At 47.9% G+C, this 13,746-nt stretch overlaps 1 protein-coding gene and 1 long non-coding RNA gene across 5 annotated transcripts in view; both read left to right on the forward strand.

Moving 5' to 3' along the window:
* Positions 1-13,746, forward strand: part of TMEM255B (transmembrane protein 255B) — a 56,794-nt gene that overhangs the window by 12,842 nt on the left and 30,206 nt on the right. The window lies entirely within an intron of this gene.
* On the forward strand, positions 7,640-12,856 carry LOC116528861. The gene is made up of 3 exons (XR_004259247.1): positions 7,640-8,032; positions 8,981-8,985; positions 12,165-12,856. It is a non-coding gene; the product is annotated as an uncharacterized LOC116528861 (long non-coding RNA).

The following is a 13,746-nucleotide window of genomic DNA, read 5'->3' on the forward strand; positions in this document are numbered from 1 at the left end:
TGTGGGGGAGTAACATGTAATATGTGGTCTCTGTAGATTCCCACTCTCGGCTTGTGTGTGGCGGGAGTAAGGAGTAATTTGCAGTCTCTGTGTCTGGTGTCTGGCACTGTGCATCATGTCTTTAAACTTCTTCCAAATTTCCTTACTTTCTATGGCTGAGTAATAATCCACTGTATGGACAGGCCACACTTATCCGTTCACCAGGCAATGGGCATTATGGCTGTTTCCACCCTTTGGCTGTTGGGAACAATGCTGCTGTGAACGTCTGTGCACAGGTGTCTGTGTGAACATGTGTTTTCATTTCTTTTGGGCATGTACCTAGGAGTGGAATTGCTGGGTCATACAGTAATCCTGTCTAATCATTTGAGGAACTGCTGGACTGTTTTCCAAAGTGGCTGCCCCATGTTACATCCCCACAGACAGGCATGAGGGCTCCAGCTCCTGCACTCCCTCACCAGCACTTGCTACTGTCTGGTTTTGATTCTAGTCATCCAACGAGTGTTAAGTGGTATCTCATCATGGTTTCGATTGCATTTCTCTGATGGTTAGTGATGTTGAGCATCTCTTCATGTGCCTATCGGCCATTTGCATACGTTCTTGGAGAAATGGCTGTTCATTTCCTTTGCTCGTTTTTACATTGGGTTGCCTTTTCCTGTTGAGTTGTCAGTCATTTATGTATTCTAGATACAAGTGCCTTCTCAGATATGTGATTTGCAGATATTTCCTCACATTCTGTAAGTTGCCTTTGCACTTTCCTAGTGGTGTCCTTTGAGACACAAAAGTTTTTAATTTTGATGAACTCCAATTAATCTATTTTTTCTTTTGTTGTTCATGCTTTTGGTGTCATATCTGAGAATCCTTTGCAAATCTAAGTACGTGAAGATTTATCCCTAGATTTTTCTAGAAGAGTTTTTATAGTTTTAACTCTTCCATTTGGTTCTGTGATCCACCTTGAATTAACTCTCTCCATGGTCTTGACACCCTTGTTGAAAATTAATTGGCCATAGCTATATGGGTTTATTTGTAGACTTTTAATTATATTCTATTAATCTATATGTCTGTGCTTGCACCAGTACCACGCAGTCTTGATTACTGTAACTTCATAGTAAGTTTGAAATAAGGGCTGTGAGTCTTCCAGCTTTCTTCTTCTTTTTCAGGATTATTTTGGCAATTCTGAACCCCTTGCAATTCCATATGAATTTTAGAATCAATTGGTCAATTTCTACAAGGAAGCCAGCTGGGATTCTGGTAGGGATGTATTGAATCTGTAGCTCAGTGTAGGGAGGGTTACCATCGTAATGTTAAGTATGCCAATCCATGAACATGGAATGCTTTCCCAGTTATTTAGACCTTCCAGAATTTTTAAAAACAATGTTTTGTAGTTTTTAGAGTATAAGTTTTGTATAAAATTTACTTATTCTTCAGTAGTTATTAAATTAAGTACTTACCAAATTAAATTTATTCTTAAGTACTTTATTCTTTTTGAGGCTATTTCAGGTGGAATTGAATTTAACTTTTGGGTTGTCCATTGCAAGCGTTTACAAATACAATTGACTTTGTATGTTGATCTAACATCCTGCAACCCTGCAGAACTCGTTTCTTTGTTCTAGTAGTTTTTAAAAAAATGAATTCTTTAGGATTTTGTATCTACTAGAGCATGTCTTCTACAAATAGAAACACTTGCTTCTTCCTTTCCAGTCTGGATGCAGGGGGACCATTTCTATGGCTTTGGTAAAAGCACATGGGTACTGGAATAACAGGATAAAGACCCAAGAGTGACAGCAACTGCCAGAGCCAAGTGGTATTCACCTTTCCATGGGCTTTTCCGCACCCAGGTGAGGAGGGCACCCAGATGCCCCAGCCCAGAGCTCTGAGGGGTTGTCTGTGATGCCTGTGCAGGCTAATTTCTGCCTTTTCAGGGGAGGCATTCTTCTGGGCTAATGTTGTGTGGTGAATGCATCTTTTACAATCTCACAGTAATTTAACCTGGGTGCCCATGAGTGCTGTGTGATCCTAGGAAACTTACTGAAGCATTTTCAGCCTCAGTTGCTTCGTTTGCATGGTGGTTGGGAACATTCGAGCCAATGCACATGAGAATATCTTGTCCGTGACAGGTTTCCAGAAGGTAGTGGTCATTGTTATACACCCGTTTTAAGTGCATCGATGTCAGAACATTCAAGTTATTTCAAAAGGCATCAATGGCAGGCTGTGAATGTCAGCTACAGAGAGAATGAGTGTATTTCAAATGCATACAGATACACATGAACACTTTCCTCTCAATTTCTTTTTATTTTTAATTTTTACCACAGAAAACTTTAAGCTCATACAAGGGTGGATAGAATCACATAATGGACCCTCCACGCCCCACCAACTGCATCACTTGTCCTGTTCACTCCCACCTTCTCATGTTGTTTAGAAGCAAATTCCAGACATGATGTCATTTCATTTGTAAAGATTTCACTCTGTTCACTTAAGGGCTGGAATCCGATCATTAGAAATGGCTTCACCATTATCCCTGCCCATTATCATGTTAGCCTCCAGTGACATCTGAAGAATGCCCCAAATCACATCAGCTTTAGATATTTTCCCACTGATGAATGAGTTACTGTTTGCTCCTTACCCAAACAGACATATGAATCATTGATTTCAGGAAGAGTTCTGTAACCTGGCACAGTCCCACAGGGATGGGAAAGGGAAGGGCATAAAACAGTGTTAACTGGCAATTCTCCTGTGTCCCATGTACATGCATACGCACAGACACACACATGACACACTCCACACAATGCAAAACACATGCATGCCACACACCACACACACCACACACTACACACAACACACATGACACACACCACAACGTACATCACACACACCACACGATACACACTCCACACAACACACACACACTATACACAACACACACAATGCACATGCCATACAATACCACCACATACACTACATGCACCACACATGACACACACCACACACCACACACATACTACACACAACACACACAGCACACATATACACACCACACATAACACACCACATACACTACACACAACACACATGGCACATGATACACACCACACACACAATACACAAACCACACACAACACACAACACGACACACCACACAACACACCACACATCACACACACCACACACTACACACACCACACATACACACAACACACAACACACACCAGATATACCACATACATGACACACACCACACACCACACACTACACACACCACACAATACACAATACACACTAAACACAATACATGCCACACACCACACACACCACATATGCTACAAACACACGACACATGCCACACACACTACACACACCACACACGACAAACACCAGATATACCACACACAACACACATGACACGCACCACACAAAACACACCATATATACTACATGCCACATACACGACACACACCACATAACACACAACACACACTACACATAACACAGACACCACACAATACACAACACAAAACACACATGACACACACATCACACAATACACACCACACAATACACACCACATACACTACACACAACACACATACTACACACACCACACACAGGTCTTTGGTCTGGACCGAGCCTGTTTTCTCCATTGCTCTAAGTGTGGGAGGGTGGAGTCTCGGCCGCCTTCCTTGTGCCCACCCCTGTTAGTTTCTGCTCAGGGCCTCGCTGTCCTGGGAGCCCCACCAGCCTTCCTGGGGCATCCGGCCCTGTGCCTTCTCCTGTGGAAGCTGTGAGGGTCTTTGCCACTTTGGGTGGGGCTGGTGGAGGGTGTGGATTTCTGATATCCCTGGATGGCAGTGCTGCGTGGCTCTGCAGGTCACTGGTGAGGACACTGTGAGTTGCCCAGGGCAAGAGCCCGTTCCAAGGTCCCACGGCCCTGGGTAGGTCCCACAGGGCTGGGTGTGCTGGAGGGGGGGTGTTGGGTGGGCCCCATCCACGTGCCCTGGATCCCACCACCTCACCCACGGCTGGGAAATAACTAGGGAGTGGAGCACAGGCAAAGCGCAGGTACAAGCGGCACACGGGCACAGGTGGGCACAGGTGCCCACACTTGCTGGCACCCAGCTCGGGGTTGGCCCTGGACCCACAGCCTCACCACCGAGGCCTCTTTCCCCCGAGCTCGTGGGGGCCTGGTGGGGCTCCAGCTCTCTGTGTCTGTCAGGCACGCACTGGGGTGTGTGTGCTTCTCTGAGGCCAGTGGTCCCATGTCCCTGCCCAGGGACCTCTGCGGTCCCACAGGTGGCTCGAGTCAGACTTTCCCAGGTGCACGTGCCTGTGGCATCAGGTCTCCGTGTGCAGCCACGTGCGGCCTGCGAGCCGAGGCTGAGTCCTCTGGGCCACCCCTCCCGAAACGTGGTAGAACCTGCCCAAAACACCAGTTGACGCCTCCTCCATGCAAATGCCCCAGGCCACACCTGCAGGGGACAGGGTGAAGGTCAAAGAGGACCCTGTCCTGCCCCCCAGTCACTGCTCAAAGACACTGCCACCCGGACCCTCCAGACTTGGGTTAATTTTGGGAGAAGGGTGGGCAGCTGGCACAAGGGCAGGGGCATGGAGACACTTGGGAGCCACCAGCCCGGCCTTCTTTTCTGGCTGCCGGGACGTCTGTCACAGGAACTAGATGTAGTTACAGGAAAATCAACCTTGTTCCAGTTTTTTGGCCCCTGAGATTGGAGGCCTGTGGGATTGTGCACCTACCACTCAGGGCCGACGTGGTGGCACTGATTTCTTAAAGTGCCTCTCTTCTTCAGTGGCATCTGCTTCCTGTGGTCGTCCCGATGGCCATGTTGAACCCAGAGAGGCTGGAGCCTGACCCCCACCCCCTGCTGCTGGCTGAGCTGTAAGCTGCATGTGGGTTCCGCCTCAGAGCTGCTGGCTCCTCCCATGGCCACAGCAGGGCTGGGCCCTAGCAGGCCTCGTGTCAGACGCCGGTGTTCTCTGCTGTCCGAGTGGCCTTGCCCCTCTGGGCACTCCTGGGGCTGGGGAGCAGCCTCCGGGACATGTGGGGCTGAGTGTGACACTCGGAGTGGGGGTGGATGTGGAGCTTCCTGGCACAGCGGGCCCAGACGACCTGTTCCCACCTCAACCTTCCCCCGTAGTCTCCCGTCCTGATGTGAGCCGGTGGTGCTGACGCCTGGTGAGCAGGAAAAGCTCCTCTTGTCCTGCAGCACCCACACCCACACCCACACTGAGCAACCCTGACGCTCACCCGCGGGGCCCAGGAGCCAACGCCTACGGATGCATTGATTACATGGGTAGTCACAGGCACTTGGGCTGTCGGCTTGCCAAGCATCTGTCTGAAACCAACACCTGGAATTTCTCTTTTTCCCACCACATAAGCTGCATTCACATCTGCTTGTTTGGAAAATTCAGCTTGTTTCCTGGCTGGGTCCAAATATCTGCGTGGACCCGGATATTTTTGGACAGGCCCTGGAATTCCTCATGGAAAGCCATAGCCAGACCAGTTTCTGTGTCCACTTCACAGGGAGTTACATGTCCCGGAGCCTCAGTGGCTGTTAGAAAATGTGGGCACACTTGGGGCATCCCTGTCTCCTGCTGACTCCCTCTCTATTGCTCTGTCTCTGTCTGTCTGTCTCTGGTTCCCCCTCTATCTCCCTGTCTGTCTCTATCTCTCTCTCTCTCTGTCTCTGTCTCCCTATCTCTCTGTGTGTCTCCCTCTGTCTCTTTCTCTGACTCCCTCCCTATCTCTCTGTGTGTCTCCCTCTGTCTCTTTCTCTGACTCCCTCTTTATCTCTTTGCCCCTCCCTCTCTTTACACCCAGCACACCTGGATTTGAACCCAGACCCAGCCTCTTGCCAGCTGTGTAACCTGGGTGAGGCCAACGTGCCTGTCAAGCCAGGCTGAGCACCTGCTGGGCTCCCAGCGCAGGGCTGGGCAGTGGCTGAGGCTGCTGGCTCCACCCTCGGGCTGCGCACCCCAGGCTGCTGTGGGGCCGAGGGGAGGTGCGGTGGCCCCGGCACTGGCCCTGGCTCTGTCTCTGGGGGCAGCTCACCGGGCGCTGTGCTGACTCTGCAGTCAGTCCAGAAGGTGGGGGCCGTGGTGTGCGGGATACGTGTGTCTTCAGCACCTAGAACAACTCCCACCGGTCCACGGGGCTCTACCGAGTGGGAGGGTGGTCTTGGGAGGCGAATCCCCTGGGTTCCCTCGAAGGAGGGGAGGAGCCGTCTCCCCAGGTCATGGGGGAAATGAGGGCGGTGCTTCCTGCCACTGCCCTTGCCGTGCACAGCCTGGCCTCAGACAGAGCCTTCCCGGGTGGGCGCAGTGGCTCTGCCTCCCCCCAGCGCCTCCTCCTTTGCCGACTCTGTCATTCACCGCCTGAAGCCATGGCTAACAGTAACCAACCCAGGTGGTGCTGGGCAGGGTGCATGGTCTCTGGGGGTTTCCTGGACGACTGCGGGATGATCAGGGCTGGCCAGGGCCACAGAGAGGGGCCCACAGCTGCCTGTGCCAGGGTGGAGGGTCCGAGGGTGTGGACAGCACAGGGCTAGCCCTGAGCTTGTCGAGAGTTGTGGATGAGATGCGTTCCTGTGGAGGAAGCCTCCGCACAGCTGCACTCTGGCGGGATCGGGGTGGGACGGGCGTGTTCCCGTCTGGCAGCCGGCTGAACAGGAATCTAGTGATTTTGGGCAGGGGTGGAGATGCGAGGGATGGAAAGGGGATATTTAGCTTCAGTGTGTCATTTCCCACCAAGATGAGAGTCTGAACCTGCCTGTGTGTAGCTGGGTCTGCGACAAGCAACAGCATCACCTGCTGTGACGACGTGACCATGATCTTCTGTGGGGCTGCAGCATCTCTCTTGGTGGGCCTCGGTTTCACCTCTGTGACGACGTGACCATGATCTTCTGTGGGGCTGCAGCATCTTTCTTGGTGGGCCTCGGTTTTACCTGCTGTGACGAGTTGACGATCACCTATGGTGCTGTGGCATCTTCTCTTGGGAACTGAGTCCTAGTTTACCTGCTGTGATGATGTGACAATGATCACCTGTGGTGCCAAGGCATCTTCTCCTGGGGTGGGTCCTGATTTCACTCAGCTGCCTCAAGAACCTGACAGTAGGTTTTTGTTGATCTTTTTCTAGCTGGGGCAGGGCCTCCGCTCACCCACAGAGAAACACCACAAATGCTCACTCCTGGCCACTGGCTGCAAGAGTTGAAGAAAGAAGAAAGAAAAGCAGCTCAACAGTCAAAGACAGGTTTATTTTGGAGAATAAACCTGAGAGGGGCTTCTGGCCGATTTAGATCAGTTGTGTTTTCTCTTACAGACTAGGTGGATTTAAGGGTTTAGGGAGGGGGAGCTTATGGCAGGTTCAGAATGTTCTTGTGTGAAAGGGAGTTTTATGACAGGGTTGGAATGTTTGGGTCCGGAGGAGTTTATCTCGGGGTTGGCCTGTTTTTGGTTGAAGTTGTCATTTGTAGTTTATGGTCATGCTGACATTAGACATTAGGTTGATGTTGTTTTCTGGGCTGGATTTTGGTGGTTTTTAATCAAGGGGAGCTTAAAATGGTGGTGCTTGTCCAAGATGTTGATGCTTCTGCGCGGTCAATCCAGGCCCTAGCGTTGTGAAAGGAGAGGAGGCAGTGTGTTCTTTCTGCTCCTTCCTGCTGAGAGAGAGTCATCATGGCGGGGCATGATGCAGCACTGGCGTGGAATAGGGTGATTTGTTCCTGGTAGCTCTCTGTTTCAGGGGCTGAGAGGCAGCATCTGCTGAAACAGCTAGTCTTCATCTTATGGGACTTTAAGAAAGCACAGCTTAGGTTTCAGTGATTTCCAGTTAGAAAAGTGGGGAAAAAGAAAAAATTGAAAACATTATTTTGGAGACTTGTAGCCAGAAAAATTAAAATTTAATCTAAACTGTAGAAAATAATAAAAATTGAAAAACATCAGCAGGACTAGAATTTAACAATAGGTGTGCTATAGTTTTTGAAACATAATTTTCTCTCTCCAGTTTTCCATTTTTATTAAAAGACAAGTTATGGTAGGGCTAGTTTGCTTTATTATATTTGGCTTAACTATTTGTGCACAGTGCAGCAAGTATAATGACTTTTCACATAGGCCTTTTAAACTGCCTTTGATGGAACTTTGTTTTATAGAAGGGATCTGAGATAAGACTTTTTAAAGCTGAGCCCAGCCATGGAATTGTACCATTAGATATCTATGAGTGGGTAAATTCCAGTCTTCTTCAGGTCCCAGGATAACCCGGGGTTCCTGGCTGTCAGAAAGTGACATTCTTCACATACTGCAGGTCAGAACCCTGCGCAGGGACGGTGTGCACAGAATACGAGGCCGGGCTCTTGGGGCTTCCTCGGCTTCGTAAGTCATGCTTGATCCCTGAAAGGAAAGCACAACATTCCGTCAAAACCTCGGTGAAATAGCAAGTTTCTCCAGCTGTGCCCTGCTACAAAAGAACACAGGTTCTCGCTGCACTTATGCAAATAACCATGTTGCCATAACTTACGAATGTGCACAGTTTCCAAATTCTGGAGAAAATCAGGAAGAGAGAAATATGCTCCAAATTTGTTCATGGGAGTATACTAAATTGTTAAGAGCTGTCAACAGCTCAAAAGAAAAGTTTTGACTCTGAAAAGCAAAACAAAGGATTGGCCACATTTTAAGCAAATGGAGTGTCAAAAAAATCACTCCAGTGTCCTGTTAGTTCAGTTCATGGAGCCAATTCCTGTCCTGCTTGATACTCATGAACATTTTAGCTCTTCAAGAGTCCTGAACGTTTTCCCTCTATTCTGTTGTCACAATCTCCAAAGTTATCAGAAACTTGCATTCAAGAGCACTCGTTAGAGCTTCATAGCTGATTCAAAAACCACCTTCTAAAGAGGACCAAAACAAGACAACATTGCTTACGAATGACAAAAAGTTTTAGGGTAGCCATAGTTAAAGACACAATTGAGGCTGGTCGTAGTAGCTCACGTCTGTACTCCCAGCACTTTGGGAGGCCAAGGCAGGCTAATGACCTGAGGTCAGGAGTTCAAGACCAGCCTGCCCAAGATGACGAAACCCCCATCTCTACTAAAAATACAAAAAATTAGCTGATTGTGGTGGTAGCTGCCTGTAGTCCCAGCTACTTTGGAGGCTGAGGCAGGAGAATCACTTTAACCCGGGAGATGGAGGTTGTAGTCAGCTGAGATCGCACCACTGGACTCCAGCCTGGGTGACAAAAGCAAAACTCCATCTCAAAAAAAAAAAAAAGGACACAATTGACAAGGAAATCTGTTGCCTGTGGCACACAGTAATTTTAACAGAATTATAATTATTACCAATAACATACGCTGAAATATATCAGAATTAGAGGTGTCTCCCATAACCTTGGAACATATACCAATAACATATTTATATGAATTTAGCCTCAAGAAAGCCAAACACCATTTCATATTTGACTAATGCTTCCTGCGTAATTTTTATAGCAAATAAGCCAAATTTCGCCTTTACGTTAGTGTAATATTAATGTTAAATCCAATTCTTAACAAAAGCTTATTTGCACAATTTTAATGTTTGACCATAAGGTAAGATTTTTATGGACCTTTTATAACTCTTTACAATTTTCGTAAAAGAGCAGGCTAACACTCTAAGAGAAACCCATTGTGCTTTTATTTTAATGCTTAATTTACTGAAAAACTGGAGGATATCCCTTTAACTTTAGCCAATATGTTTTCACACAGAATTTCCTTTACAGTCAACCTTTCACGACTTCTTAAACCTTTATTTTTATTTTATCCAACTTAAAACTCTTTAGCCTTTTAACCTAGGCAAAATTTCACATTCTCATGCCTCCTTATAGTCTTTTTACCAAAAGTATATTTTACTTTCCTTACACACCTTCATGTGAACTGTTTCTTCAGTAGTCTTAAATACACGTTACTCTGCTAACTCTTAGCAACCTTTACCTTTGTTGAAAACCTTGGAAGTTTGGGATTTTAACGATGTACTAGGTGCGGAGCCTGGGACCTAGACAGAAGTGTGGGTAAGGCCTGACTCATTTCAGCGCCTAACTCCAGGTGTCCCAGGCCTTACCTAGCTGCAAAGCAGTCAAGTTGTGCAGCTAAGAGTCGTAGTGGCATTTTATAAAGCATTTAGGAGGCCTCATCACCTTTAAATTTTACAACATTTCTTACATAAACTCCATTTTCTAAATTCTTCCACGACAGCATAGACAAGCTACAATACTCCTTGACTTTCTGACTTGCCCTAAACATCCCTCTCTTCAGCCAACCAGATATTTTACTTTAGGACAAGTATTTGTCATACAAGAGCCCTTCTCATATAAAATCTCTTTTCTTTAGTACCTTTTTGCATAGCTAGGGGCTTGGCTAATTTCAGATGTCCCCAGGCCTTGTCTAGAATTTAACACTACAAAATAAATTAAACAATTTTTAAGTCAAAGAAGCAGTTTATGACCTAAAGCATGTAACAAACCTAATGTTTGACCTGCATAATTTGGATCAAATGTTTACATATTTGAAGATATTTTTATTTTACCAATAGTCTTTAAAACTCTTTTTATATTTATAACTTTCCTTATGCCTCACTTATTTCCTAGTTTCTTTTACCTTGTTTTATATATAACCTTTAAATAAGCTTTGAATTAGACACAAATTATTTACCCTTTAAAAAGGACACAATTTTTAGAAAGAACATTTTCCTATAATATTTTTTATTGGAAAATACCTAAATAATGAAATAGCTGTACTTTAGTTGAATACAACTTTAGATTCCAAATTATGACAAGTTTGTTTACAAGTATTTGTCGCATCATATTTATCTAGTTAATCATTTGCCTAGATTATTTATGAAAACTGTGATAGTCATTAAAAGTCTTGAAACTGCCATTGCAAAATTATAACTGAGACAGTGAAAACGATCTGACCTAACTGACTCCATCTCGCTTCTAACCTGCCAGATGCCGTCCCAATACCCTGGGTTCTGTGGACTCGCTGGTCGAGGGGGCGAGTATCCCGGCATCCTCAGTCCTCCGTGGTCAGTGCCAGCAGTGAAGAGATTTCCTCCTGTGATGGTTGGAGAGCTTCATTATGAGCCGTACCTGAACGGGGAAGGTGTCCCCATTGGGGGCCATTTTTCAGTGTCCCCAAAGACCACAGGTGGGGCACAGTTTGCTGTGGGCCAGGCGTTAGGACAAATCTTTGCCCAGTGTCAGGGGTTGTCACATCAGAAACAGAGTCCCAGAGAGATGGGGGAGTTTTCTTTTGGGTTATTGGGAGGGTTTTGTGTAACTGACTTTTGGACAGCACAGGCAAGCATCTGGCATTTCAGATGGAGATGTTTGCCTTTTTGAAAATTTTGTTCCTCGTTTCCGTTGGTAAAGACATGGAGGCTGCATTTAGGAGGTCCCACTGAGATGTCTGGGGACCTTCCTCTAATTTTTGTAATTTTCCCGGGGTATCTTGGTGGATTGGGAAATAAACTGGAGGTGGAGAAAAGTTTGATCTTCTCTAGATTCTGCGTCCAAATTGGTATATTTTTGCATAGCTTCGGCGAGACATGAAAAGGACAGGATTTTCCTGGGGCTCTTGTGTAATTTCTCTAAGCTTTTCATAATTAGCTGCCTTATGGGCGTTTTTGACCCTGCCCTTGAGGAGACAGGTGCTCATGCGGCCTCTTCGCCTGACACCGGTGTCTGCCTGTTGGTAAGTCCCGTCTGGGTCTCTGTGGGGGCCTGCGTACTTGGCCAGTGGATTCTCTAAAGGGGTCTGAGTATGGAGGTCATCTGCGTGTGTTTCAGCTGAAGGCCAGATGTGCTCCTCTTGTCAGGAGTGAGGGTGGAGGTTAGAATTATATAAATGTCATGCCAAGTTAAATTAAAGGGTCGGGTATGTGCAGGAATTCCCTGTGATAATGAGAGGGGTTTTCAGAGAAGGGTTCCAGGCGCTGTTGGATCTTCGACAAACCAGATGCGGAGAAAGGGACTCGAACTCCAGCAGTGCCTTCAGCTCCAGCCCCTTCCTGGGGAGGGGGAACGGCAGAGGTGTAGGTTTTGAACAGCTGGAGTAGTTTTTGAACGCGTGACAGATGGAGAAGGAGGGTTGGGGTTTGGGGCTAAAGGCTTGGTGGCAGGAGGGACCAACAGGGTGAAGGGTTCGGGTGGTGAGGAGCAGATGCAGGGGGTTCATCTGCAGGGTCAAAGGGGTTTCGGAGGAAGGGAAGACCTGGGGGGTTTTCATTAAGAAGAAAGCTTTCATGAGGGGTGCAAGCTTGACGTGGGGAGGGCAGAAGAAACCTGAACGTAGGGAACCTCTTGCCATTTGCTGTTCCTGGCTATAAAGTTGTCAAGGTCCCTGAGAATTTGAGTCAAAGTTTCTGTTTTTGGGCCATTGGCTGTGATTATCTAGTTTGCATTGGGGCCGGGCTGTGTTACAGTAAAAACCTAAACGCTGTGGCATTAGGCTCCCCTGTAAGCCAAGCTTGGCGAGGCTGCGGACACGGCCGAGCAGGGAGGACGTGGGGATGTGGGGTCGTCTGGCTCCCACATGGGCTGGTAAGAGCGGGCCGAGGGTGTCTGCTTTTGTTCTAGGTAGGAACATGGGACTGCCTGGCACCCATGTGGGGTGGCAAGGGGAGGCTGAGGGCATCTGTTTTGTTCTAGGTGTCTCCAGAAAAAAGACAGAGACCTGGAATCCTCTTTATAAAGAGGACAGTTAAGCTGAGAAGAGATTGGGCTTCCCAAAGTTTCTTCCAACTTAGTACCCTGGTCCTCTAGGGCCAGGATGGCAGACCTGACTCCGGGCACCGCGAGACAACCAGGGGCGGACAGGTCTTAGCAGTCAGCTGGGTCAGCGTCCCGTGTCAGAGAGAGAGAGAGAGAGACAGTGTGTGTGTGTGTGTGTGTGTGTGTGTGTGTGTGTGTGTGTGTGTTACTGCAGGGTGGGAATGTTTCTGGTCAGAGGTGTCATTTGTGGTTTGTGGTCATGCTGACATTAGCCGTTAGGTGGATGTTTTTGGGGCTGGATTTAGGTGGTTTTTAATCAAGGGGAATTTAAAATGGTGGGGTTTGTCCAAGATGGCGATGCTCTTGCTCTGTCACTGGCAAAGTGCCCAGGCCGAGAGCTGTTTCCTGAAGTTCGTTGCCCTGCATGCAGGCACTGTTTTTGCCTTCTGGCTTCCACCTGCACTTTTAATACCAGACAAGGGTTGCCTTCCAGGTGAAACACTGCAGGGCAGAGAGGGAGGCTTGGGGGTCCCCCGCCCTCAGCTGTGCTTTCTGAATCAGCGCTGAACTGACCGGGCACATGGATACCCCGGCCCTGTGCTGACCCTGCATGTGAACACCCCGGCCCTGTACTCACCTTGCACGTGGACACCCCGGCTCTGTACTGACCGTGCACATGGACTCTGGACATCCCGGCCCCGTGCTGACCGTGCACGTGGACACCCCGGCCCCATGCTGACCCTGCACGTGGACACCCCAGTCCTGTATTGACCGTGCACATGGACATCCCAGCACTGACCACGTATGTGGACATCCCAGTGCTGTCCTACTGTGCACATGGACATCCTAGAGGCATTTAGACACTGACTGTGCATGTGGGCTTCCTGGAGGCATTTAGACACTGGCTGTGCACGTGGGCTTCCTGGAGGCATTTAGACACCGACTGTGTATGTGGGCTTCCTGGAGGCATTTAGACACCGACCGTGCACGTGGGCTTCCTGGAGGCATTT

Source organism: Sapajus apella, unplaced genomic scaffold (assembly GCF_009761245.1).
Source record: "Sapajus apella isolate SASKATOON/1434 unplaced genomic scaffold, GSC_monkey_1.0 scaffold60, whole genome shotgun sequence".
NCBI lineage: Eukaryota > Metazoa > Chordata > Mammalia > Primates > Cebidae > Sapajus > Sapajus apella.